The sequence below is a fragment of the Camelina sativa genome, chromosome 9, assembly GCF_030686135.1.
Source record: "Camelina sativa cultivar CO46 ecotype springtype chromosome 9, ASM3068613v1".
Taxonomy (NCBI): domain Eukaryota; kingdom Viridiplantae; phylum Streptophyta; class Magnoliopsida; order Brassicales; family Brassicaceae; genus Camelina; species Camelina sativa.
The window spans coordinates 10,997,825-11,022,519 of NC_141888.1; the positions used below are offsets into that span (position 1 = coordinate 10,997,825).

At 39.3% G+C, this 24,695-nt stretch overlaps 2 non-coding genes and 1 pseudogene across 2 annotated transcripts; all 3 read left to right on the top strand.

Annotated features, from left to right (window-relative positions):
• Positions 1 to 6,142: 6,142 nt before the first annotated feature.
• Positions 6,143 to 7,137, top strand: LOC147938059 (uncharacterized; annotated as a pseudogene).
• A 9,080-nt stretch (positions 7,138 to 16,217) lies between these two features.
• Positions 16,218 to 16,324, top strand: LOC147938060 (small nucleolar RNA R71). Its single transcript, XR_015567563.1, has one exon. It is a non-coding gene; the product is annotated as a small nucleolar RNA R71 (small nucleolar RNA).
• A 7,566-nt stretch (positions 16,325 to 23,890) lies between these two features.
• LOC147938061 (small nucleolar RNA R71) lies at positions 23,891 to 23,997 on the top strand. The gene has a single exon (XR_015567512.1). It is a non-coding gene; the product is annotated as a small nucleolar RNA R71 (small nucleolar RNA).
• Positions 23,998 to 24,695: the final 698 nt, after the last annotated feature.

Genomic DNA, 24,695 nt, shown 5'->3' on the forward strand with positions numbered 1-24,695 from the left:
AATCATAACAATAATCTGAGTACAAAATAGAATGCAATCACATGAAATATACATATTAAGAAACCAGCCAGTCAGACATTATAGTAGCAGAATTTAGCCGTTTAAAATTAATGGGACAATATAGAATTTTAGATAAAGAGAAATAATAGATTGGAATATAAATTTATGACTAAACATTGAAATTGATTTTTTTAATATAAATGTAAGCTAATTTATTGGGATTTTAAAGGTGATAATGGGATTTAAAATTGAACTATGCAATGAGCAAGTCATTTACGTGATCTTAAGGAAAAATGCTTCAGAGACATTAGAACTTTCTTCGAATCATAACAATAATTTAAGTACGAAATAGAATACAATCACATGAAATTACATTTTAAGGGACCAGCCAGCAGCCATTATAGTAGCAGAATTTGGCCGTTTAAAATTAATGGGACAATATAGAACTCTAGATGAAGATGAAGAACATCAAATCTTAAACAGAATTAGCCATGCTCTAATTTTGAAATTGTCAACCCATGCTCTAATTTTAAAATTGTCAAGAATACATATGGCCCATTGTTAGCATTATATTCATTCATACGCTCATATACATTGGTCTTAAGTTTTAGAACACTAAAACGTTGAACCAATTGATATTTAATAGAAAGTAGAACGTTAAAAACAAAACAGTTACGCCTAACTTTTTGTGGGTTTACATGGGTTGCAATGACAACAACTGTTTCATCTTTTAGGGATAAAAGTTTGGCATGGACATAGACCGCAAGTTCTCTCCAAAGAGATATGTATACGTTGTCACCACTACAACAAACACCATAACTGTTACACAGTTACAGACTTACAAAGTGTAGAACGAATCTGAAAAAAAAAAAAAAAAACCCAATACCTTTCAAAAATGCAAGTCAGTATTAAACAGAAAGTTTGAAGGGTGGTTCTGATCTTTGTTTTCAAATGTTCGAGACGAGGATATTTGGCCAACAACATCTGCTGAGTGGGTAAATGTAGATATAAATCATATACTGAAGAACAGAGTGGAAGCTAAGAGACCAGAAATACGAACAATGCAAAAAAGGTTGTTACCTGGAAGCTCCGCACCCTTGTTTACCATATCAAGCAAGTCTGAAAAAGTAGAGAACCTAAAATAATCAAAACCAATAGAACATTGTCATTTTTTAACAGTCTCCAAAGACGTTTTCTCCGTGAAAACAATTCTCCACTTGTGCTTGGTGCGACGATAACGGTTGGAGGATGCAACAACATCGAAATCATTGATGCTGTACAACTGGCCTTTAACCAATTGATCTTGAAACTTAGACACACGATTAGGAACAACTGAAGCTTGTATAGCACAATCCTGAAACAAAGGCTAAATGAATGTGTTAAAATGGAGGTAAATCAGGGGTCAAGAGGAACAATAATAGAGATAATATACATTTTCATCAGTAAGGAGACATTTTCATTAGGAACAATAAGTAACATATTGTTTCTTCAAAAGTCTCGAACTTCCCAAATATGGATGACCCAAACAACAATCCTATTGATACCAGTGTTGTGTATTTCGTTGGAGGTTGAATCAAGGGTAGAGTAGGGTGCTATTGTTTTAGTTTTACCCATGGTGTGTGAGAGAGAAGATGAGTGTCGTCAAAGGTTGTTATTTAAAAAAAAAACTTAATGCAATGGTTGAGGGAGAGTAATCAGGGATTGGAATGAAATGTTAATGACCATGAAATCATAGGTGTTTGGTATTATTTTCATTACGTTAAATTAGGTGGTAAACGTAAAGATGAAAATGAAGGATATACTTCAATGGAATTCTTTAATTACCTTAAAGATTGTAATAAGTAATACAAATAACGTCATAATAATGGTTTATATGATTCTAATTGGTAGTGAAGATCTAAACCCCTTTCTTAATATTTCTATATTTGATACCAAGCAATTTAAAAACGATTTTGGAACTTCAAATAGGTGTTCGGGATCTTGACACATATATTAAACCGGAAATGATTTAGAATTTGGTGGTGGAGTAGGAAAATTAAACCAAAGAAACCCAAGGATTAGGAGATTTTTGTGAAGGTACATCGGAGGTGGTAGCTGCTGGGAACGATGATTGTGAAAAAGTGAGTATAGGTGAATTTGACATCGTTTGGTTCATATCCTCCTGATGGATGTAAGGGCTGTCAATTATATTTGCTGGACTTGTAACTGGTTTTATTTTGTTAGGCTCAATTTAAAAATGTAAAAACAATGGCCTTTAAAAATAAGAGAGGACATATGTCAGTTATATAATAAGCCAGATGTCATGTTCTAAGCAGAAGTTGAGAAAAACCTTCTCTTATTATATAAGATACTTCCATCTCCTTTTATAATACTCAAAGTTTTATTTACGACATAAAATTACTAGATTAAAACACGTTATCAACACTATCATTCTACCAAGTTCACGATCACTCTATCAAGATGTCATTTATTATTACAGGAGCGCGGCTCTGCCGCCCCATGACATTTTAATGCATAATAATTTTTTTACTGCTTTGATTTATTTTCTACTATGGATGACTTTAGTCACCATAATTTAATTTTAGTCTTTATGGATGATTTTAATCACCATAACATATTTATTGCTTTTATTCACTCTTTAATTTATTGCTTTAATATGAATGCCGCGAGATGTGCAATTTGGTCTAATAAATCGTTGACCGATTTTATACTGGTTAGGTGTTGAAAATCAGTTATTCAACCGATTTAATAACTTAAAAACTCAACTAATATTGGACAGGCCTTATTGAAACAACCCGACCCTTTTTTTTTTTATTAATTAAATACAATATATAATTAAGTATCCCATACTACTTAATTAAACAAACCAACCCACACACAGTAACCAACCAATAATAAACCAACATCCAATTACATGCACAGCGGAAACATATCAATAATACAAAACCAATACAATAACATTTCTATCCATTCTATCCAGCAACCTAACATATCTCTATCCAAGGTTCCATCCTAAACAATATAACAAAGACCAACAACACACAAACGAGACCCTAGTTCATCCTCCTCCTCATCGCCATGATTCCACGTCACATACCTGCACACCACAAACAACAATTGAGATGCGTAAGTATCATAAATACTTAGTGAGGCCGTCCTCCCATCTACTGGGTTATACACACAAGCATATGAGACCCTCAAGTTTAAGCAAAACAAACAACACACAACAATACATCAAACCAGGAAAACAAGTCTCGACTGAGACCAGTGTCGACCGATTCCTCACGGTGTCGATCGATGCTACAAACAATGGTGTCGACCGATGCTAAACAGTGTCGACCGATGCCACTCCAAATGGTGTCGACCGATGCTTCCTAGTGTCGATCGATGCCTCCTCTGCAGACACGATCTGCGCGAAACCGAACATCGAACTCTCCTTCCCAATCATCTAGAATCCGTCTCAAACTCACCCAATTACCTCAGAAATCACTGGGAATCACAAAAAACAACGAACCCAAGCAACAAAACAACACAAACAACAAAGAAAACACACAAACAAGAGAGATCTCATGCTTAGATCAACCATGGTCAAGCACTCACCTCAAGAACAGGAAGATTGGATTGAGAAACGTGGAAAACAACACCTCCAGAAGCTCCCCCTTCGTTTCCAGCAACAGCTAACCCTCCTACAGCCTTAGATCTCTCCAAAAACCCCAAGAACAAACCCAGAAAGTCACAGAAACGTTTTCTCCCTTTTCTCTCTTTCTTTCTCTCCAAAAACACAAACGGCGACAAAAGAGACTTTCTGAAACCCTCAGTTCGTCCCCGACACTTAACAAAACGATTAGGGTTTTAATTGAACCAAACCGAACTAATCAGCAATTAAATCAAACCCGACCAGACCGGAAAAACATGGTGTCGATCGATGCCAACAAGGGTGTCGATCGACACCCACACCAAAATTACAAAAATTGGTTCGCGGATGTTACACTTATAATTTCAATGAGCCTTATTTTCGTCAAAACCTTGAATCTATATATAAGTGAAGTTCTTGTGAGCACCCCTTTCTTCATCAACCGATGTGGGATACGAAAACTTGCATTATGACTTTTTACTTTGTTTCTGTTATAGAAGTCAAGACTTTGCGTATTATTCTTAAAGTGGAGTCTATTGACATTTATTATCACAGTAGTATATGTCTATTTCCTTCTCTATATATACAAATGTTTTTTTTTTTTTTTTTTTTTTTTTGACAACTATATACAAATGTTTTTGTATGATTAAATGTATTACTACCTTACCATAAAAGATCAATGTAAAACTCTCTCCCTATGTCTTTTCTCTTCCTCCGTTAGTTTATCATATATACTTCCATCTCCTTTTATAATACTCAAAGTTTTATTTACGACATAAAATTACTAGATTAAAACACGTTATCAACACTATCATTCTACCAAGTTCACGATCACTCTATCAAGATGTCATTTATTATTACAGGAGCACGGCTCTGCCGCCCCATGACATTTTAATGCATAATAATTTATTTACTGCTTTGATTTATTTTCTACTATGGATGACTTTAGTCACCATAATTTAATTTTAGTCTTTATGGATGATTTTAATCACCATAACATATTTATTGCTTTTATTCACTTTTTAATTTATTGCTTTAATATGAATGCCGCGATTATGTGCAATTTGGTCTAATAAATCGTTGACCGATTTTATACTGGTTAGGTGTTGAAAATCAGTTATTCAACCGATTTAATAACTTAAAACTCAACTAATATTGGACAGGCCTTATAATTTGAATGGGCCTTATTTTCGTCAAAACCTTGAATCTATATATAAGTGAAGTTGTTGTGAGCACCCCTTTCTTCCATTAACCGATGTGGGATACGAAAACTTGCATTATGACTTTTTACTTTGTTTCTGTTATAGAAGTCAAGACTTTGCGTATTTTTCTTAAAGTGGAGTCCATTGACATTTATTACCACAGTAGTATATGTCTATTACCTTCTCTATATATACAAATGTTTTTGTATGATTAAATGTATTACTACCTTACCATAAAAGATCAGTGTAAAACTCTCTCCCTATGTCTTTTCTCTTCCTCCGTTAGTTTATCATTTTTACTTCCATCTCCTTTTATAATACTCAAAGTTTTATTTACGACATAAAATTACTAGATTAAAACACGTTATCAACACTATCATTCTATCAAGTTCACGATCACTCTATCAAGATGTCATTTATTATTACAGGAGCGCGGCTCTGCCGCCCCATGACATTTTAATGCATAATAATTTTTTTACTGCTTTGATTTATTTTCTACTATGGATGACTTTAGTCACCATAATTTAATTTTAGTCTTTATGGATGATTTTAATCACCATAACATATTTATTGCTTTTATTCACTCTTTAATTTATTGCTTTAATATGAATGATTAAAGTCACCATATATTATTTATTGTTCTAATTTATTGATTTAACATGGATGATTTAAATCACCATAATTTACTTACTGTTTTTTATTATCGCTTTAATTTACCATGGATGATTTAATCACCATATAATTATCATTTTATTATTTTTTATAAAAGAAGGCTCTGCCACCTATATATATATATGTATATAATTTTATACTTTTAACTAATACATATTATTCTAGATCAATTATATCAAATTTTCTTAGAAAATAATTTGATTTAAATCCCAACGGTCATAAGTGAAAAAATTAAATTAAATTAAACTTTTTTTCTCACTTTTCAAACGGCTACTTAAACGGCTAATGAACAGTGAAATTAATCTATATATACACTCATTTTTACTCTTCTATTTTACCCAAATTTTTCATATTTTTCAAAAATCTTCCTAAGAAATTAATTAGTTTTACTAGGAAAAATGACTCATCCATTCTTATTTTTTGTAATAGGCTTTATACTTGTTGCTATTTACGGTTTACTCTTTGGAGAGGTTTCTCCCGAAGAATTTTTGATGGTTCTTATTTACTTTTTTATATGTAATTGTGTTTCTTGTAATTGCGCTACTTATGCAAGCGCCTCCTATGTTTTAAAATTAAAATAAATAAAATATCTAATTATGTTTTTATGATTTTATTTTATAGAAAGAACAACAAAATGGCAACCATCGAGAAGCTCCAATTCCCGGTCTTAGATATCACTGGAGCTAACTTCATATCTTGGACTACCAATGTCGAATTACATCTGCAGTCTTATGGGTTAACTGAAACCATAAAAGAGAATAATAAATCGACGGACCAAGAAAAGGTAAAATCGGTGATCTTCCTTAGAAGACACCTTGATGAAAATTTCATATATGACTATGCACACATGAGAGACCCCAAAGAGTTGTGGAAGTCCCTGAAGGATCGATTTGATCATCAAAGGGACATAACTCTCCCACTTGCTCGGGATGAATGGCAAAGTCTAAGATTCCAAGACTTTGACAAGGTGATGAATTACAATTCAGCCATGATGGGAATTGTCGCCAAGCTGAGATATTGTGGTTAAACCATCACGGAATCTCAGATGCTTGAAAAAACGTACACAACGTTCCACAAGAATCACATCACTCTGCAGCAACAATATAGGTTGCATGGATACACCAAATTCTCAGATTTGATTGTGGCGCTCTTAATAGCTGAAAAGAATAATGAGCTCCTTATCAAGAATCACATGTCTCGACCCACCGGATCAAAGCATTCCCTGAGGTTAATGCATTGGATGTTTAAAATCCGGTGAGAGAAAATAGAGCTTTTCGAGGATGCGGTCATCGCAACTATCGCGGACGCGGGAGAAGCTATAACCCTCAAAGCAGGAAGTCATACCAATGAATTCGCTCTGAACAGAGTCCGAAAGGAAAAGAAATCCAAGCAAAAACCACCCAAAAACGTGAGAGTGCTTGTTTCAGATGTGGCACTAAGGGACATTAGTCTCAGGTATGCCGAACCCCTGCACATCTTTGTGCTCTGTACAAAGAATCCGCTAAGGGCAAAGGAAAGGAAGTGAACCTTGCAGAACATTCTTAGGGTACAACCCACCTTGAGGCTGCTGATTTCGCAGACGATCCTGATGAAGATGTCCTTGCAGAAACTAAAATGCTTGTCTTATGAAACTCGAATTTCCGACAATTATGCCATAAATAAGTCTGATGTTTGTTTGAAATTTCTCATATTTGTGTGCTTCTATTACCTATCTTGTATAATTATTGTGTGCTTTATGAATAAAATTGTTTTCAATTTCTATTAACCGATTATATTTATTTCACACAGAACCAAATGGATCACATTACAAGTGGAACATTATCTAAGCCAAATCATAGAGACATTTGCATACCAGATAGTGGAACAACGCACACTATTCTGAAACATAAAAAATATTTCTCTAATCTGAAATCAACAAAAGTTATTGTTAGTACAATATCAGGTCTGATATCTTGTGTTTTTATGTGGTTTTAAAGCTTAATTCTTCATTGTTTTGTGCATATTCATGAGCATTTAGGTTGTTTAGGTTGCATTTTGCATCAAGCTTGGTATCTCAGGTGTTGGAGTACTACTTTGGAGCCAAATAAGTCAAGAATTAGCAATATAATGGAAGACACACATTTGGATGCACACAAGATGATTGATGATTCAGAACCAGTCTACAGTCCCTCAAAGATCGACTCGTATGAAGACCTTGCCTTGGGATTTAGCTCCAGATTTCTTCATCAAAGTTATTGGAAATTGAGTACGCTTTGCAATGGATATGATTTCAGGCCAATCAGATGTCCGTGTAAAGAGTTATACCTGTTTTAGTGAATGTATATACAGCCAGAGTGAAGACTGGAGCCACAGGACAAAAGGATCGACCATTTGGTCGATCGTGTGGTCGATCAACTCATCCCCAGAATTGAAAGGACTTCAGACTTCAATAATCGACCATTTGGTCGATCATAGGGTCGATCAACTTGTGCTGGACTTGACCAGACTTGCGAGACTTGACCGATCGACCAAGCAATCGACCAATGGTCGATCAAATGTTATTTTTGGAACCAAAAACCGGTTTGTTCCGGTTTTCTCTGATTTGTTTTGTTCCAATCCAGTTTTTTCCGGTTTAGTTTCCTAGTTTTCTATAAATACACTAACTCCTCATTAGGAGAGATGATCTTTTGTTTTAGCAATTTTTAGGGTTTTTAAGCTTGAGTTTTATGGGTTTGTTGAATCTTTTGTTAAATTTGAAGTTTTTAATAGTAATTCCTCTTTTATCTTCTCTAATCTACAATATCTAATTATGATTTCACAAAGATCAAACCTCTACCTTTGTGTGATCATAACTATGAGTGAGTAGATATTTTGGGACTTTGGGCTTGGTAGATTAGGGAGATAGATGATTGATCTTTGATGTCTAGGGCTTTATTTAGGTGATTCCTTTCTTGTTTGGTGATTATAAAGCTAGATAACCTTGATCAATCTTGAATCTAGACATTAGGATTTCCATGCCCATAAGATGTTTGATGAAATTCCTGAACCAAACTATTCAAGAGCTTTGCATTACTAGCCAATGGAAATTGATGATTAGGGTGTTTAGTGGTATAAAGACTTGATTTTAATGCCTGCTTATCTTGTGATTGCCTTTGGAAATTGTTGATGACTGCTTGATTAGCATAGGATCTTTATCATGGAAGTGAACTGATTTGCATTAGTGTTCTTAGCCTAAGGATTGTTTTGAATTGTTTGCTTAGACATATAGAATTGATTAACTATTTTCCAAGTCATTAACGTTGCCCAAGGTTCATTTGTTTCATCTTGATTTTAAAACTGTTCTTAGTTGTGTGATTGCTTGCATTGAGTTTGTTTGTTTGCTTTATTTAAAGTTGCTTCTAGCTAGTTAATACATAAAACAAACCCCTTTCTTATTAGCTTAGATTAAGCATTCATGTGTATTCCTAGTGTGTTGATCATTGCAAACTGAGGTTCGATAATTTAATTGATAAAAGTACAACATCAATTTGGCGCCGTTGCCCATTTGCATTCAATTTGACCATTAGGATTTCAAATTTGCTTGAGCCTATTCATTTACTTTACATTATTACTTATTTGGTTTGCTTTGGTGTTTTGAATTCTCTTTTGCAAGGTGTATGAACTTGAGAAGTCAAGGCCAAGCCAATTTATTTGAGCCTGTTGAAGACATTCACCGTTTTGAAAGAGAGAACCACCGTTTAGCCCACCAAGCTATGGAGAACAACCCTCCTCCTGCTGCTGGTCATAATGGAAATGACCAACACAATGATGACCAAGCTCCTCTCCATCCTCCAAGACAACCAAGAGTCATTGGAACTTTCGATCAACCAAACATTCATGGGAACCGCATGGGAATTGGAGCACCTCTTGTTGAGAACAATAACTATGAGATCAAGTACAGTCTTATCAACATGGTGTAGAGCTCAAAGTTTCATGGTTTGCCTATGGAAGACCCTCTTGACCACTTGGATCAGTTTGATATGATGTGTGGGATAGTAAAAATCAATGGTATCTTTGAAGATGCATTCAAGCTCCGCCTCTTTCCGTTTTCTCTTGGAGATAGAGCTAGGAATTAGGAGAAGAACCTACCAGTGGGATCAGTCACCTCTTGGGATCAATGCAAGAGAGCTTTCCTATCCAAGTTTTTTCTCTACTACAAGAACAGCAAGTGATAACAGGATTTTCACCCAGGGTATCAATTCCCTATGCAGTTGTATTACAAAGGGTTATCAATCCCAATGGTTGTTATGCTATCAGATAAGATGCAATCAGAAGCAAGCAAGTCAAGCCAAGCAATAGTGGGTTTTGTCTAACAATACTAAGATAATAAAAGAAAAGAATATAAAAAAGAAACCACACGACCTAAGCACTCGATGCAAGCATTCAAGTACAGGATCGGGTGGGGTGATCGAGTAAACAAGGAAGGTATGAACAACTCGAGGGGTTACTCAAAGCAGGTGATCGTGTACATATTCGGGTAAGGGATCGAGTGATGAATAAAAATGCAAATAATTAAAATACGAAAGCTTCTAAGGATGGGCTAATCGACTCCTAAGTGTTCCTGACCAATACAGATGTCTTACATGCCTCAAGCAAATATTCCCTAGACAACGAATCTCTAAAATCTTGTTAAAACACTCTCGTGATAGAAACAATCAACCTTGATCACTCCCCTACCCAACTCTCGTTGGAGAAACATGACCAAGCAGGCAATAAAAACCGATTTATTATTGTCAATAAACACCTTACTCATCTAATTTCTTAGGCTAAGTGAGTAAATCTCTAGCATTGGTTGATTCAAGCATTTCATCTACACCTTTCGGTGGTAAACACCCTAGATCTAATCTCACCCTCTCGGTTTGTTGACAGCATTAAGAACACCAATCTAGAAGGGAATTTATAAAACATATACAATCAAACTAAAACAACCTAACCAATCAAGAACACAAAATCATCTATCCCATCCCTAGAAACTTTACTACTCGGAAATCATTGCAAAAGACATAGAAACAAAGATGAACGAAAATTGCATTGTATTAAAAGATAGAGTAGAGAACAAAGAGTACAAGGTAGAAATCAAAAGAAATAACAAAAAGATATTAAATAAATCCTAACAAAAGTGAAAAGAAGTTTGAGTCGCTCTAGATCTCTCTCAGAAGCTCTCGCTCTCTGGTCTGAGTGTCTGCGGTGTGCTCGTTTGCGAGGAAGAAGAGGGGGGGGGGTTTATATATGGAAACCCCTTTGACCTAGCTTCCCAGTCCTGCCCGAGGGTCTACTCGATGGGGTGCACGAAGATGAGGTCAGGTTACTCCTCGGGTAGATCTTCGGGTTGTTCTTCCTGCTCTCGGATCCTCCTCTATCGTGTTGGGGTTCGGACTGTTCTTCCAGCTCGATGGCTCCTTTGGGTATATATTCGGGTTAATCCTTATTTTTCCCCATTTTAGGCTCTAAAGCACCTGTTTTCATCCAAAGTATGCAAATGCAAGAATGCAACATCCGAAATGGCCTAAATGCGAATTTCTACAGTTAATGACCTAAAAATGCTAAGGTAAGGGTATAAACAATGCAAAATATGGATAAAAGAGAATGCTAAAAACATGTAAATTAGAGAGTTATCAGAACCCCAAACTTAAATCTTGCTAGTCCTCTAGCAAGGAAGTACGAGGGTGCAGTTTAACAAAAAATGAGGACTCATAACCTCTATATGCTAAACGAAGGATTCAAGCTATAGTCCTTAAAGATAGTTTAACGGTGCTAAGATCAATCAACATACTTACAAATATTTTTCTATGCTTATTACCATGCATCGATCTAGTTCAACCTCCAAGTAAAAGTAAAGAACATCTCTTTCACATTCAATTAAGTGTTTGGCGAATTCTTGCAAAGGGAAAGTGAATCAAGCTCAATCGGTTTCAAGGGTAAGGCTTTTTGGTAAAGTGGTTTCAAGCAAATTATTTGGGCATATAAAGCTTAACTCTTGATAATCTACCATTTTCTCATTCACTTTTTGTTTTTTTTTATTTAAATCCCATGGAATTAAACTACCCACAGCCTTGATTTTAACTCTTTTTTTTTTTGTAATCCCTAAGGTCTAAATCTTAAACATCTAGCTCTTTCTCTTTTTTCTTTTTTTTCTTTTTCATTCTTTGCTAGACTCCTAATATGCATACATTTTTTTTTCTTTCTTTCTTTCTAGGAGACTATAGCAAGATTTTTTTTTCTCTTTTTTTTTACTTAGACCTAATTGATTCTAACCTTAGGGACTTCTTTTCTTTTTTTATTTATTCCTGAACCAACCCAAATAAACATGCTAACCACCTATCTTTCAAAGCCGATTCTATTAGCTAGTCTAAATGATTCTAATTTAGCTAAATCAAGAGCCAGTTCTTTGTCGTTCTCAATACTCTCAAGGTTTTACAACCTATAGCACAATGAAAAGGTCTCACTCAACAATTCACAACAAGGTTTTAAAGAAAGGTTTGGGTTTATGGGTAGGGAAAACAAATCGGGTTAAACGGAAAGATTGGTAAAAATGGAGTGCTAACCCGAGTTTAGAGTTACCATGAGCAAGTATTCAAATTCCATAAGCAAGACAATTTAAGTTCAAATTAAGTCCAATAATATAGAGATGTTCCATTGTTCAAGCAAGTGGAGGAAACATTCAAAAGACACAAGGTTCTAAGCAAATATTTTTTTATTTTTCATTTTTTTTCCAAAGATTGATCTAGCAACAATGAATTGTGATTAAGGGTTATAGCTTCAATCTTAAGGTTTGATTTTAAACAAGATAGTTTTAATCATTGTCCCCTAATAAGATGCATATGCAACAATCCTATATGAAACTAGACTCAAACCTAATATGTAAATGCAACTACATGAACACTTTTTTTTTTGTAATTTTTTTCAAATTTTTTAGGGTTTTTTCAATACACATAGATGCAGACTCAAATGAATAAAACTAGCATGCAAAAAATTTGAAATAAGAAAATAGAACACAATGTTATATACATTCTAGGACCCTCCCCCAAACTTAAATTACACAGTCTCTGTGTAAATAAAAAGTCTGAAAAAGAATCCAAGAATCACACAAAATGAAATGAAACTAAATGCAATGTTATTTACAAAGATCGGATGAATGTGGTACCTCATGGGTTGGTGAAGAAGGAGGTTGTAACAGCCTCCATACTTGCCAACGTGTAGCAAGGGTCGTCACCGGCTTCAGCAGGTGCTGGGATTTACTCGTCAGAGAGCTCGGTGATGTGCACGGACGACTTGCTCGGACCAGCATCCGAGGGGTTGATTGTGGGAGGCATCGCATAGCTCATAAGGTAGGGCATCGAATAATACGATGGGTACGGTGGAAGAGGTCCAGAATGGTCACCCGTGTAGCCACTCACAGGGTGCATCGAATACGGCATCGTTATGGCATCTGGTAAGGCGGAGGGAAAAGTCCTGAGTAATCACCCGAGTGTGTGCTCGATGGATTCATCGGGTAAGGCATCGTATACCCCATTGGGTTAGGCATCGGATAGGCGTCTGAATGGCTTCTCTGCAGCATTTCGGGTCTTGTGACATTATCCTCAGCTTGGGGCTCGTAGGATGACGCTCTGTGAGGCTCTGGAGGTGTCAGTCCTCGAATTCCTCCTAGCGGTCCGCTGCTCCCCATCCATGTGGGTGCAGATGCCAAGGTGGGAGCTGAGGCACAGCTTGCCTTTTCTTGTAGCTCCTTTATCTGACCTCCCATCACCTTCATTGAGCCAGTAAGATCCTTCACCTTCCTAACCAGAAACTTGTTCATCCTCTTCAGCCATCCGATCCTCTTGTGAGCTTCCCTCACCCCAACATGCTGCTTTTGTGAGCAGACATACTCCTCAAAGTCGTAATCCTCCGAGTTGTCTCCTTGTTCTTGCCCAGTCGGCTCTCTCTCTTCAGCTTCGAATTCCTCTTCTGGATTGTTGATAGACAGGTTTTCACCCAGGGTATCAATCCCCTATGCAGTTGTAGTACAAAGGGTTATCAATCCAAATGGTTGTCTATTGCTTGCAGGAAGGATATGATCAGTACAATACAAGTCAAGCCAAGCAGATAAGGTTTTGGTTCTAACAATCCTAAAATAAATAAAAGGAAAGAATATAAACAAGAAACCACACGACCTAAGTACTCGATGCAAGCAATCGAGTACATGATCGAGTGGGGTGATCTAGTATGCAAGTGAGATATGAACAGCTCGAGGTATTACTCGACGCAAGTTATCATGTACCTGATCGGGTAGGTAGTCGAGTAAGTGAAGAAAATGCAAATAATTAAAATACGAAAGTTCCTAAGGATGGGGGTAATCGAATCCTAAGTATCCTAGACCAGTACGGATGCATTACATGCCTCAAGCAATTATTTCCTAGACAATGAACCTCTAAAACCTTGTCACCACACTTTCGCACTAGCAACAATCAATCTTGAACACATTACCACACTGTCTCACTAGCAATACGGACAAGCAGGCATTAAGAACGATTAATTATTGTTAGTAGACTTAAACTCATCTAATTTCTTACTCAGAGTTAAGTAAACCTCTGATTAAACTCATCTAATTTGTTTTTTTTTTTTATAAAATTGCAAAAAGAGAAAAATTAAATAAAAGTAAATAAAACAAATAAACTAAATTTAAAAGATACCTTTGGGACTTCCTCCCAAGTGAGCTTGTTTAAAGTCACTAAGCTTGACTCTTCATGCTCCTTAAGCATGGGATCCATGTGGAAGAGGTTCTGGAATCCTCCCCACTATAGTAGGCTGGTTCAAAAGATTTTCTAGGTTTTGTCCAGGTTCCAAGGAAAATGTGGTGTTGACCTCTTCAAGATGTTGGACCTTCCTTTGTTTGGTCTTAGTAGAACAAAATTAACCATCAATGGTTGGCCTCTTAATCCCCTTCTTCACATCAAACTCCATCTTGAAATGTTCACCATGCTCTATCTTGATCTTGCCTTGTTTCACCTCGATCACAGCACCAACTGTTGCCAAGAATGGTCTTCCTAGAATAAATGGATCATCTGGTTCCTTGTCCATATCGAGGATCATGAAGTCGGTAGGCACTTCCAGACTTCCAATCCTGAGAGGCAGATTCTCCAGGATACCAATCGGATGCATCACTGTTCTATCGGCCAGAACCAAATACAATTTACTTGGTTTAAAATCAGTGAATCCCAGCTTGTTGGCAACTGAAAGGGGCAATATGCTAACGGAAGCTCCAAGGTCACACAAACAGTTCTTAAAGATCCGAAGTCCTATCGAACACGGTAAGGTGAAAGAGCCAGGATCTTCAAGTTTTTTCTCAATTCTGAGCTCAGGATCCAAGCAAACTCCACTTCTCAGAATCTCAAAACTGATCTCCTTGACAGCTTCCTTAACCTCATCCTCCAATCGAGCTGCTTCCTTGGCAGCTTCCTTCTGAAGCTCGTGTGGGGGCAAAAGCTTAGGTGGTGGAGCTTTACGCTTAGCCATTTGCTCTGCAAGCGCCGCCAGCTGAATGTCAAGTGCAGCATTGAACCTTTCCTCCAACTCCCCTTCCTTTGTTACAGTTGGTTGAAGCTGATCTATCCTTTCAACATCTACTCGATGCATCATCCGATCAACACCATCGTGTAGGTTATCGGGTTCCACTTCAGGTTGTTCTTCAGTTTCTGATTCTCGAACCAGTGCTCGATCATCAATTCGATCAGTCTCTTCGGGTGAAGGCTCGGGTTCATACTCGGATATATAGTGCTTAGCCTCATTTTTCATTGGGTGTTCCACATCCTCCCCATCTAGATCATCACTGTCCCCAGTGAGGTAATCCTCATAGTCATCATCAAGGAAGATGGCTTGAGCAGTCGCATAATCCTTGGGGTTTTGAACAGCCTTACCTGGGAGTTGGTTGATCTTTGGGGCTGGTAGGTTGTTGTGGTGGCCTTCCAGGTATCGAACCTTTGTGTTGAGTGATTCGTACTTGGCATTGAGATCATTGTATCCGGAGTCGATCTTGTTGCTCATTTCTGCGAACCGTTTCGCAATGTCCATAGAAGCTGTAGCCTGATTCTGAATCATTTGCTGAATGAGACCGTGTAACTCAACTTCTTGTGATTGGTTTGGTGGACCTTGTTCTTGTTGGAATCCAGGTGGTTGGTTGTAGGTTCCTGAGTACTGCTGTTTAGGTACATAGCCTTGGTTGTACTGGACAAAAGGCTTCTGTTGGACCTGGTTCCCTTGAACTTCAGATGGGTAAGTTTGGTCCTGAGGATTTGCAACGTTCGGGTTCCGATAAGACAGATTCAGATTCGGCTTAAAGTTGTTGTACCCTCTGTTGTAACCTCCTTGGTTGTTGATGTAATTAAAATCCTCTAGCTGCATAGTCTCCCCATCTTGTTGTAGAAACTGCTCTTCCACTGATATAGCATTAACATGCTTCTGCTGGTTGAGGAGCTGATCGAGCTTGTCATTGAGGGCTTTCATGTCCCTCTTATACTTGGCATCTTCCTCTAGTGTAGATCGCACAGAGCGATCATATTCCTCATTGTAGTTTCTATCAGATTGAGCCAAGTTCTCCACTAGGTCCCAACCTTCATCAACATCCTTGTTGAGGAAGTTACCATGACTTACGGTGTCCAGTAACATCCGTATCTTGGGGACCACTCCTTTGTATAGTGTGCTCAGCATTACTGAAGCCGTGATGTGGACATCGAGTAGTGTATCCCTTGAAACATTCCCAAGCTTCATTGAACGTTTCATTGTTCTTCTGTACAAAGCCGAAAATGTCATTTCGCAGCCTTGCGGTTCGGGAGTTGGAGAAGAATTTTGCTAGGAATGCCTTTTTGCACACTTCGCAAGTGGTGATGGACTCCTTAGGGAGCGATTTCTCCCAAATGTGTGCTTTGTCTCCCAAAGAGAATGGGAAAAGCCTGAGCTTGAATCCATCTTCACTTACTCCATTGATCTTAGTGAGGCTACAGAGCTTATCAAATTCATCCAGATGATCCAATGGGTCCTCCATTGGCAATCCATGAAACTTATTGCTCTGTATCATCTCGATGAGACTACTCTTGATCTCAAAATTGTTGTTCTGCACAGCTGGTGGCACAATGCCATTCCTCTGAGTGTGAGTAGATGGAGCATCTCCTGCTCCTATATTGGTCCTTGCTTGATGAGCTGGTGGACCGTTCTGATTATTCATCGTCTCCTCAATGATTGCTGGTTCCGGTTGAACTTGTTGTTGTCTGAGTAGCCGAGGTCTGTCGATGTTATCGATGAAAGGACTCAGGTTCTGGCTACCTCTGGATCGTGTTTGCATGCACAGGTAGGTATCCGAGTGTGTACACGAGGATCAACTCGATCCAGGTGATCGAGTGACAGGTCGGGTGGGTGCTCGGGTTGTACCTGAGATTCAAAACAAACAATACGAAAGCAAACAAGTCAGTATCCGAACCGAATATAAACAAACGAACTTGATCTAGCAAGTGCTGAAATCCTAAACGTAGCAAAATTAAAACAACCAAATGGCAACGGCGCCAAATTGATAGACAGGTTTTCACCCAGGGTATCAATCCCCTATGCAGTTGTAGTACAAAGGGTTATCAATCCAAATGGTTGTCTATTGCTAGGAGGAAGGATATGATCAGTACAATACCAGTCAAGCCAAGCAGATAAGGTTTTGGTTCTAACAATCCTAAAATAAATAAAAGGAAAGAATATAAACAAGAAACCACACGACCTAAGTACTCGATGCAAGCAATCGAGTACAGGATCGAGTGGGGTGATCGAGTATGCAAGTGAGATATGAACAGCTCGAGGTATTACTCGACGCAGGTTATCGTGTACCTGATCGGGTAGGTAGTCGAGTAAGTGAAGAAAATGCAAATAATTAAAATACGAAAGTTCCTAAGGATGGGGGTAATCGAATCCTAAGTATCCTAGACCAGTACGGATGCCTTACATGCCTCAAGCAATTATTTCCTAGACAATGAACCTCTAAAACCTTGTCACCACACTTTCGCACTAGCAACAATCAACCTTGAACACATTACCACACTGTCGCACTAGCAATATGGACAAGCAGGCATTAAGAACGATTAATTATTGTTAGTAGACTTAAACTCATCTAATTTCTTACTCAGAGTTAAGTAAACCTCTAGCATTGGCTAAATCAAGCATTTTATCTACTCCTTTCGGCCTGTAGCATTTGTAAACGCCCTAGATCTAATCTCAACATTTCGGTCTGTTGACAGCATTAAGAACACCAACCTAGAAGGAAATCTATCAATCATTTACAATCAACTAAAGTATCCTTACCGATCAAGAACACAAAATCATCTATCCCATCCTTAGAAACTTTACTACACTACTCGGACATAGAAACGAATAACAAAACAATCAAAATGAATGAAAATGACATTATATTAAAAGATAGAGTATAGTAGAAAGAGCATAGGATAGAAATCTAAGAAAACTATAAAATAAAAGTGCAAAACAAGAAGAAAAATGTAGAGTCGCTCAGTTCTCTCACAAAAGCTCTCGCTCTCTGGTTTGAGGGTCTGCGGCGTGCTCGTTTCCGAGCTAGGGAAAGAGGGGGTTTATATATGGAAACCGTTTGACCTAGCTTCCCAGACCTGCCCGATGGTCTACTCGATGGGGTACACAAAGCTATACTCCTCGGGTGGATCTTCGGGTTGCTCTTCACGCTCTTGGATCCTCTTCGATCGTGTTGGGGTTCGGACTTGTTCTTGTAGCTCGATGGCTCCTTCGGGTACATGCTCGAGTTGTCCTTGTTTTCCCCCATTTTTGGCTCTTTAGCACCTGTTTTCATCCAAAATATGCAAATGCGGAAATGCAACACCCTAAATGCTCTAAAAGTGAATTCCTACAGTTAATGACCTAAAAATGCAAAATATGGACAAAAAAGAATACTAAAAACATATAAAAAGGAGAGTTATCAATTGTACAACTCCTCTAGAGGCGGTGCAAAGTCTATGTTATCCCCCAGCCGGCCCTTGGTGCACACTACATTGGGCAAGATAATTTGGGCTGCTCCGTCAGTTGGATGGACGAACTTAAAGAGCATCATGTCATTTGGCCTCTCATAGGCCAAAAATCTCGCCAGCACGAGGTGGTCGATGTCCAGCAATCTCGAGTCATGTACCACTCCTTTCAAAGGCACATCACACGCCACCAAAATTGGTGTAACCAGTCCCCCTATGGAGATCTCTCTTCTCTCAGTTTTAATAGCCCATGACTTGAGGTAAAAGAACTGACCGAGCAGCACAAAGACCATGCTAGTATCCGCAACATCTCCCACTAGCGGAGTACCATCTCTAGCATTGTCTAACACTCCACACAAGGCAATGTCTAGCAGCTGGAGCTCATGGTCATTCACTTTCCCAGTCTCCTTTTTAGCAAAGAGAAGGGACTTGTGAAAGTACCTCAAAACAATGCTGCTTATTTGAGCGGATTTGGAGCTTGTAGACTTGTAGGGGAGCTTGTCGCCTATTGTCAGCCATAGGGACTTCATCTCCTCCTTGCTCATTTCCATGCCTTCACCACTTCCAGCCTTGAAACCATACAGCTTTTCCATCTCCTTGAAAATAAGCTGGTACTCCTTGTTTCGCTTGGAGAAGGTGATGAACCCGATCCTCCATCGGGTAGTAGGGTCGGGTGGTCCTCAAAGTAGTGCAACCATAGTGTTGAGAGAAAGTGGACCGTCTCCTCCTCATAAGCTTCAAGGTGGGCTTGCATCATATGGCCAGGTGGCACATGTCGAACAGGAACTCGACATCTCTAGCGATGCCCAACTGCTTTATCGTCTCTCGGTGAGGGCGGCGGGTACCAACAAAACTCATCTTGCAGAAAACCTTGAAGTGTTTTGCCGGAGTCTCCACTTCTTTCTGCTTCAGCCTCCGCGAGGCTTGGCATGTGCGTTCTCTCTGCTCCTCCTCTCGCTCACGGTTCTCCTCCTCTGTGTCCCGGTGATGTAGTAACTTTTTTTATCAATTTTTATCAATCCACAATTTGCATTAATCAACACACCAAGAATACACAAAGATGCTTAATCTATTCTTAAACAAGGAAAAGTTCTTTTGTCACAATCTTAATTAACAAAATGATTCAAAGAAAGGAAACAAGATAATGCAAACTCAAGGCAATAAAACACAACTAGCAACAATACTGAAAATCAAGAAGTAACAAGAGAACCATGGGCAAGGTAATTGACTTGGGAGATAGTTAATCAATCCTAGATGTCTAAGTAACAATCAAGAACAATCCTATGGCTAGAACACTTATGCAAATCAATTCATTTCCATGATAGAGATCCTATGCTAATCAAGTGATAATCAACAATTTCCAAAGGTAATCACAAGACAAGCATGCATTAAGAACAAGTCCAAATACCACTAAGCACCCTATTCAACAATTTCCATTGGCTAGGAATGCAAAGCTCTTGAAAAGTTTGGTTCAGGAATTTCATCAAACACCTTGTGGGCATGGAAATCCTAAAGTCTAGATTCAAGCTTGATCAAAGCTATCTAGCATTATTATCACTAATCAAGATAGGAAATGCATAAATAAATCCCTAGACATCAAAGATCAACCATCTATCTCCCTAATCTACCAAGCCCAAAGTCCTAAAAGATCTGCTCACTAATCATCATGATCACACAAAGGAAAGAGTTTTGTCTTTGTGAAATCATAATAAAAGTTTGTAGATTAAGAGATTTGAAAGAGAAACTACTGTTAAAACTGGAAAAACCACCAAAGATTCAACAAAACCAAGTGTGGAAAAGCTTAACCCTAGGTGGCTACTTAACAAAAGCTAATACAAGGGATAAAAGATAAGATAAGAGATAAGTCTTCACAATTAGGGTTTGAGTATTTATAGGAAAACATAAACTAAACCGGAACAAACTGGATTGAAATTAAACAAATCAGAGAAAACTGGAACAAACCGGATTTAGGTTCCAAAAAAGTACTTGATCGACCACTTGATCGACCATTTGGTCGATCGTTCCTCCGTCGTGATCGACCATTTGGTCGATCGCTCAAGTCTCCGAAGTCTCGATCCTTGAAGTCCAAAGTCCAGCTTGCGTCACGATCGACCATATGGTCGATTGCTCGGTCGATCGGCCAAGTCTCCGAAGTCTTGGCTCGCGTCACGATCGACCATTTGGTCGATTGCTTGGTAGATCGTTTTGTCCTGTGCCCAGTCCGAGGGATCCGATAGTGCTTTGATCGACCAAATGGTCGATCGGTTGGTCGATCGGCTGAAGTCCAAAAATCTGGTGATGCGTTGATCAACCATTTGGTCGATCGGCTGGTCGATCGTTCGGTCTTCTTGTCCTCATTTCAATTTCCTTGCGAATCCTTGACTTATTTGGCTCCAAAGCATACTTTCCTTGCATATCTCCACTCCAACACCTGAAATACCAAACTTGATGCACAATGCAGCCTAAACAACCTAAATGCTCATGAATATGCACAAAACAATGAAGAATTAAGCTTTAAAAACTCATAAAAACACAAGATATCACTCGGTCCTCCTCCTCAGCTGCTCTCTCAGCTACCTTCTCAGCCTTTTCAGAGGCATGTATCTTCCCTCTTGCAACCGCAGCTCTGCTCCTTAGCCACAATGTTTGGATCTCCTCTGGCTCTCCTCCACCATCATCAGAATTAACCTTCATATGGTCGGTAACAATTCTCTTGGACGTAGACAGGTCCCTACGTTGAGGAGATCGGCAAACAGCACTCGCCACCTGGCTTGGTGAGCAAACTCGGGGGTCTACATGATCGGTTGCTCGAGCACCAGATCGAGTGACAGATCGGATTGAGCATCGGGTTAGAGAAGCAAAACGTCCAGCCAGCGGTTGGGAATGCGGAACGTCTCCTCTTCCTTTGGATTCTCGAGGTTCGACGGTATCATCTCCGGTTTTAGCAGTGGTGGAGGTTGATCTTCTTCCCTTCCTTTGGTAGGTGTTCACCTTTGGTGCCATTATCGAAACCTTGAGAAGAAAGAAAAGCTAAACTTCGAGATTAATAGGGTTAGTTCCCGAAAAATCAAAGAGCACTTATGGAGTTGTGAGGGTTAGAGAACTTATGGAGTTGTGAGGGTTAGACTTCTTAAATAGGGAGGGTTGGCTTCTTGGGCTTTCCGAGAGTGGGCTAGGGTTTGTAGAATTTGGACTCCACTCGCCACCCGAGCAAAGACACGATAAGGCGCGTCGAGTATGGTGTCGGGTTGAGCCTCGGGTTCCACAAATTTTCCTTTTTCACTTTTCTTCTTTTTTTTATGTAAATATGCAAAAATAAAATTAAAGATACCTTTGGGACTTCCTCCCAAGTGAGCTTGTTTTAAGTCACTAAGCTTGACTCTTCATGCTCTTTAAGCATGGGATTTAGGAAGGGGAGGTTTTGGAATCCTCTCCACTGTAGCAGGGTGATTCAATTGATTCTCCAAGTCTTGTCCAGGTTCCACAGCAAATGTGGTGTTGACTTCTTCAAGATGTTTGACTTTTCTCTGCTTTTTCTTAGTGGAAAAAGCTTGACATCAATGGTTGGCCTATTAATTCCCTTCTTGACATCAAACTCCATCTTGAAGTGCTTTCCATGCTCAATTATGATCTTTCCTTGCTTCACCTCAATCACTGCACCTACTGTTGCCATAAATGGTCTCCTTAGGATCAGTGGATCGTCTGGTTCCTTATCCATATCAAGGATCATAAAATCAGTGCGGACTTCCACTCTTCCAATCATGAGTGGCAAATTTTCTATGATCCCTATAGGATGTCTGATTGTTCTATCAGCTAGAACCAAATATAGATTACTCGGTTTAAAACTGGTGAAACCCATCTTGTTGGCGACTGACAATGGCATGATGCTGACTGAAGCTCCCAGATCGCAAAAGCAATTTCTGAAAATCCGAAGTCCTATCGAGCATGGCAAAGTGAAAGAGCCAGGATCCTCCAAAGTCCTCGATTCGCAGTTGGGGATCTAAGCACACTCCACTCCTGAGAATCTCATACCCAATCTCCTTGACAGCTTCCTTAACCTCAATCTCCAGCTGAGCTGCCTCCTTGGTGATTTCCTCTTGAAGTTCATGTGGTGGCAAAAACTTAAGAGGTGGAGCTTTACGCTTGGCCATACGCTATGCAAGCGCCTCCAGATGGATGTCAAGAGCAGCATTGAACCTTTCCTCTAGTTCCCTTTCTGCTGCTACAGGCAGTTGAGGTTGATCTCTCATCTCAACATCTACTCAATGTATCATCCGATTACCATCATCGGGTGAGTCATCGGGTTCTGCCTCGGGTGGTTCTTTGGTTTGTGATTCTTGAACTAGTGCTCGATCATCAACTCGATCAGTCTCCTTGGGTAAAGGCTCGGGTTCTTACTTGGATATGTAGTACTTGGCCTCATTTATCCCATAGTGATCCATATCCTCCCCGTCTTGAACATCACTATCCTCAGTGAGGTAATCCTCATAATCATCATCAAGGAAGATGGCTTGGGCAGTGGCATAATCCTTTGGGTTCTAAACAGTTTTACCTGGAAGCTGGTTGATCTTTGGAGCTGGTTGGTCGTTGTGGTGGCCCTCTAGGTACCTCAGCTTAGTATTCAGCGAATCGTACTTGGCGTTCAAGTCATTGTATCCAGAATCGATCTTGTTGCTCATTTCCGCAAACCGTTTTGCGGTGTCCATAGCAGCTGATGCCTGATTTTGAATTATCTGCTAATTAGGCCGCGTAAGCCAGCTTCTTGTGATTGGTTCTGCTGGCCTTGTTGTTGTTGGAATCCAGGTGGTGCAATGGGTTGGTGGTAATTTCCAAAGTACTGCTGCTTAGGAGCATATCCTTGATTGTATTGGACAAAAGGCTTCTGCTGGACCTCTTTCCCTTGAACTGCTGATGGGTAGATCTGGTCTTGAGGGTTGGCAACATTCGGGTTACAGTATGACAGATTTGGATTTGGCTGGTAGTTGTTGTACCCTTTGTTGTAACCGCCTTGGTTGTTGATGTAGTTCACATCCTCTAGCTGAATATTCTTCCCATCTTGTTGTAAAAACTGCTCTTCCTCTGATATTGCATGAACATGCTGCTGCTGGCTGAGTAGTTTATCGAACTTGTCATTGAGGGATTTCATGTCCCTCTTATACTTGGCATCTTCCTCTCCGGTAGATCGCATAGTGTGATCATACTCCTCATTATAATGTCCATCAGATTGAGCCAAGTTCTCCACTAGGTCTCAACCTTCATCAACATCCTTGTTGAGGAAGTTACCATTGCTTACGGTGTCCAGAAACATCTGTATCTTGAGGACCACTCCTCTGTAAAGTGTGCTTAGCAATGAAGCATTGCTAAAGCCATGATGAGGACATCTGGTAGTGTATCCCTTGAAACGTTCCCAAGCTTCACTGAACGTCTCATTGTTCTTCTGAACAAAGCTGGAAATGTCATTTCGCAGCCTTGCGATTCTGGAGTTGGAGAAGAATTTGGCCAGAAACGCCTTCTTGCATGCTTCACAAGTGGTGATGGACTCCTTGGGGAGTGATTTCTCCCAGATATGTGCTTTGTCGCCCAAAGAGAATGGGAACATACGGAGTTTGAATCCATCCTCACTAACTCCATTTATCTTGGTGAGGCTACAGAGCCTATCAAATTCATCCAGATGATCCAATGGGTCCTCCATTGGCAATCCATGAAACTTGTTGCTTTGTATCATCTGGATGAGACTACTCTTGATCTCCTTACAGGATGGCTCCAGCAGAGATGGCAGAGCTAAAGAAGCAGCTAGAAGATCTGTTGAGTAAGGGATTCATCCGTCCTAGTGTATCACCGTGGGGAGCGCCGGTGTTGTTTGTGAAGAAGAAGGATGGAAGTTTCAGGTTGTGTATTGATTATCGGGATTTGAACCGGGTCACTGTGAAGAACAAGTACCCTCTTCCTAAGATTGATGAGTTGTTGGATCAGTTGAGGGGTGCTACTTGGTTCTTCAAGGTAGATCTGGCATCGGGTTATCATCAGATATCGATAGATGAGGCAGATGTGAGGAAGACTGCTTTCAGGACGAGGTATGGGCACTATGAGTTTGTGGTGATGCCTTTCGGGTTGACTAACGCACCAGCAGCGTTTATGAGATTGATGAACAGCGTGTTTCAGGAGTTT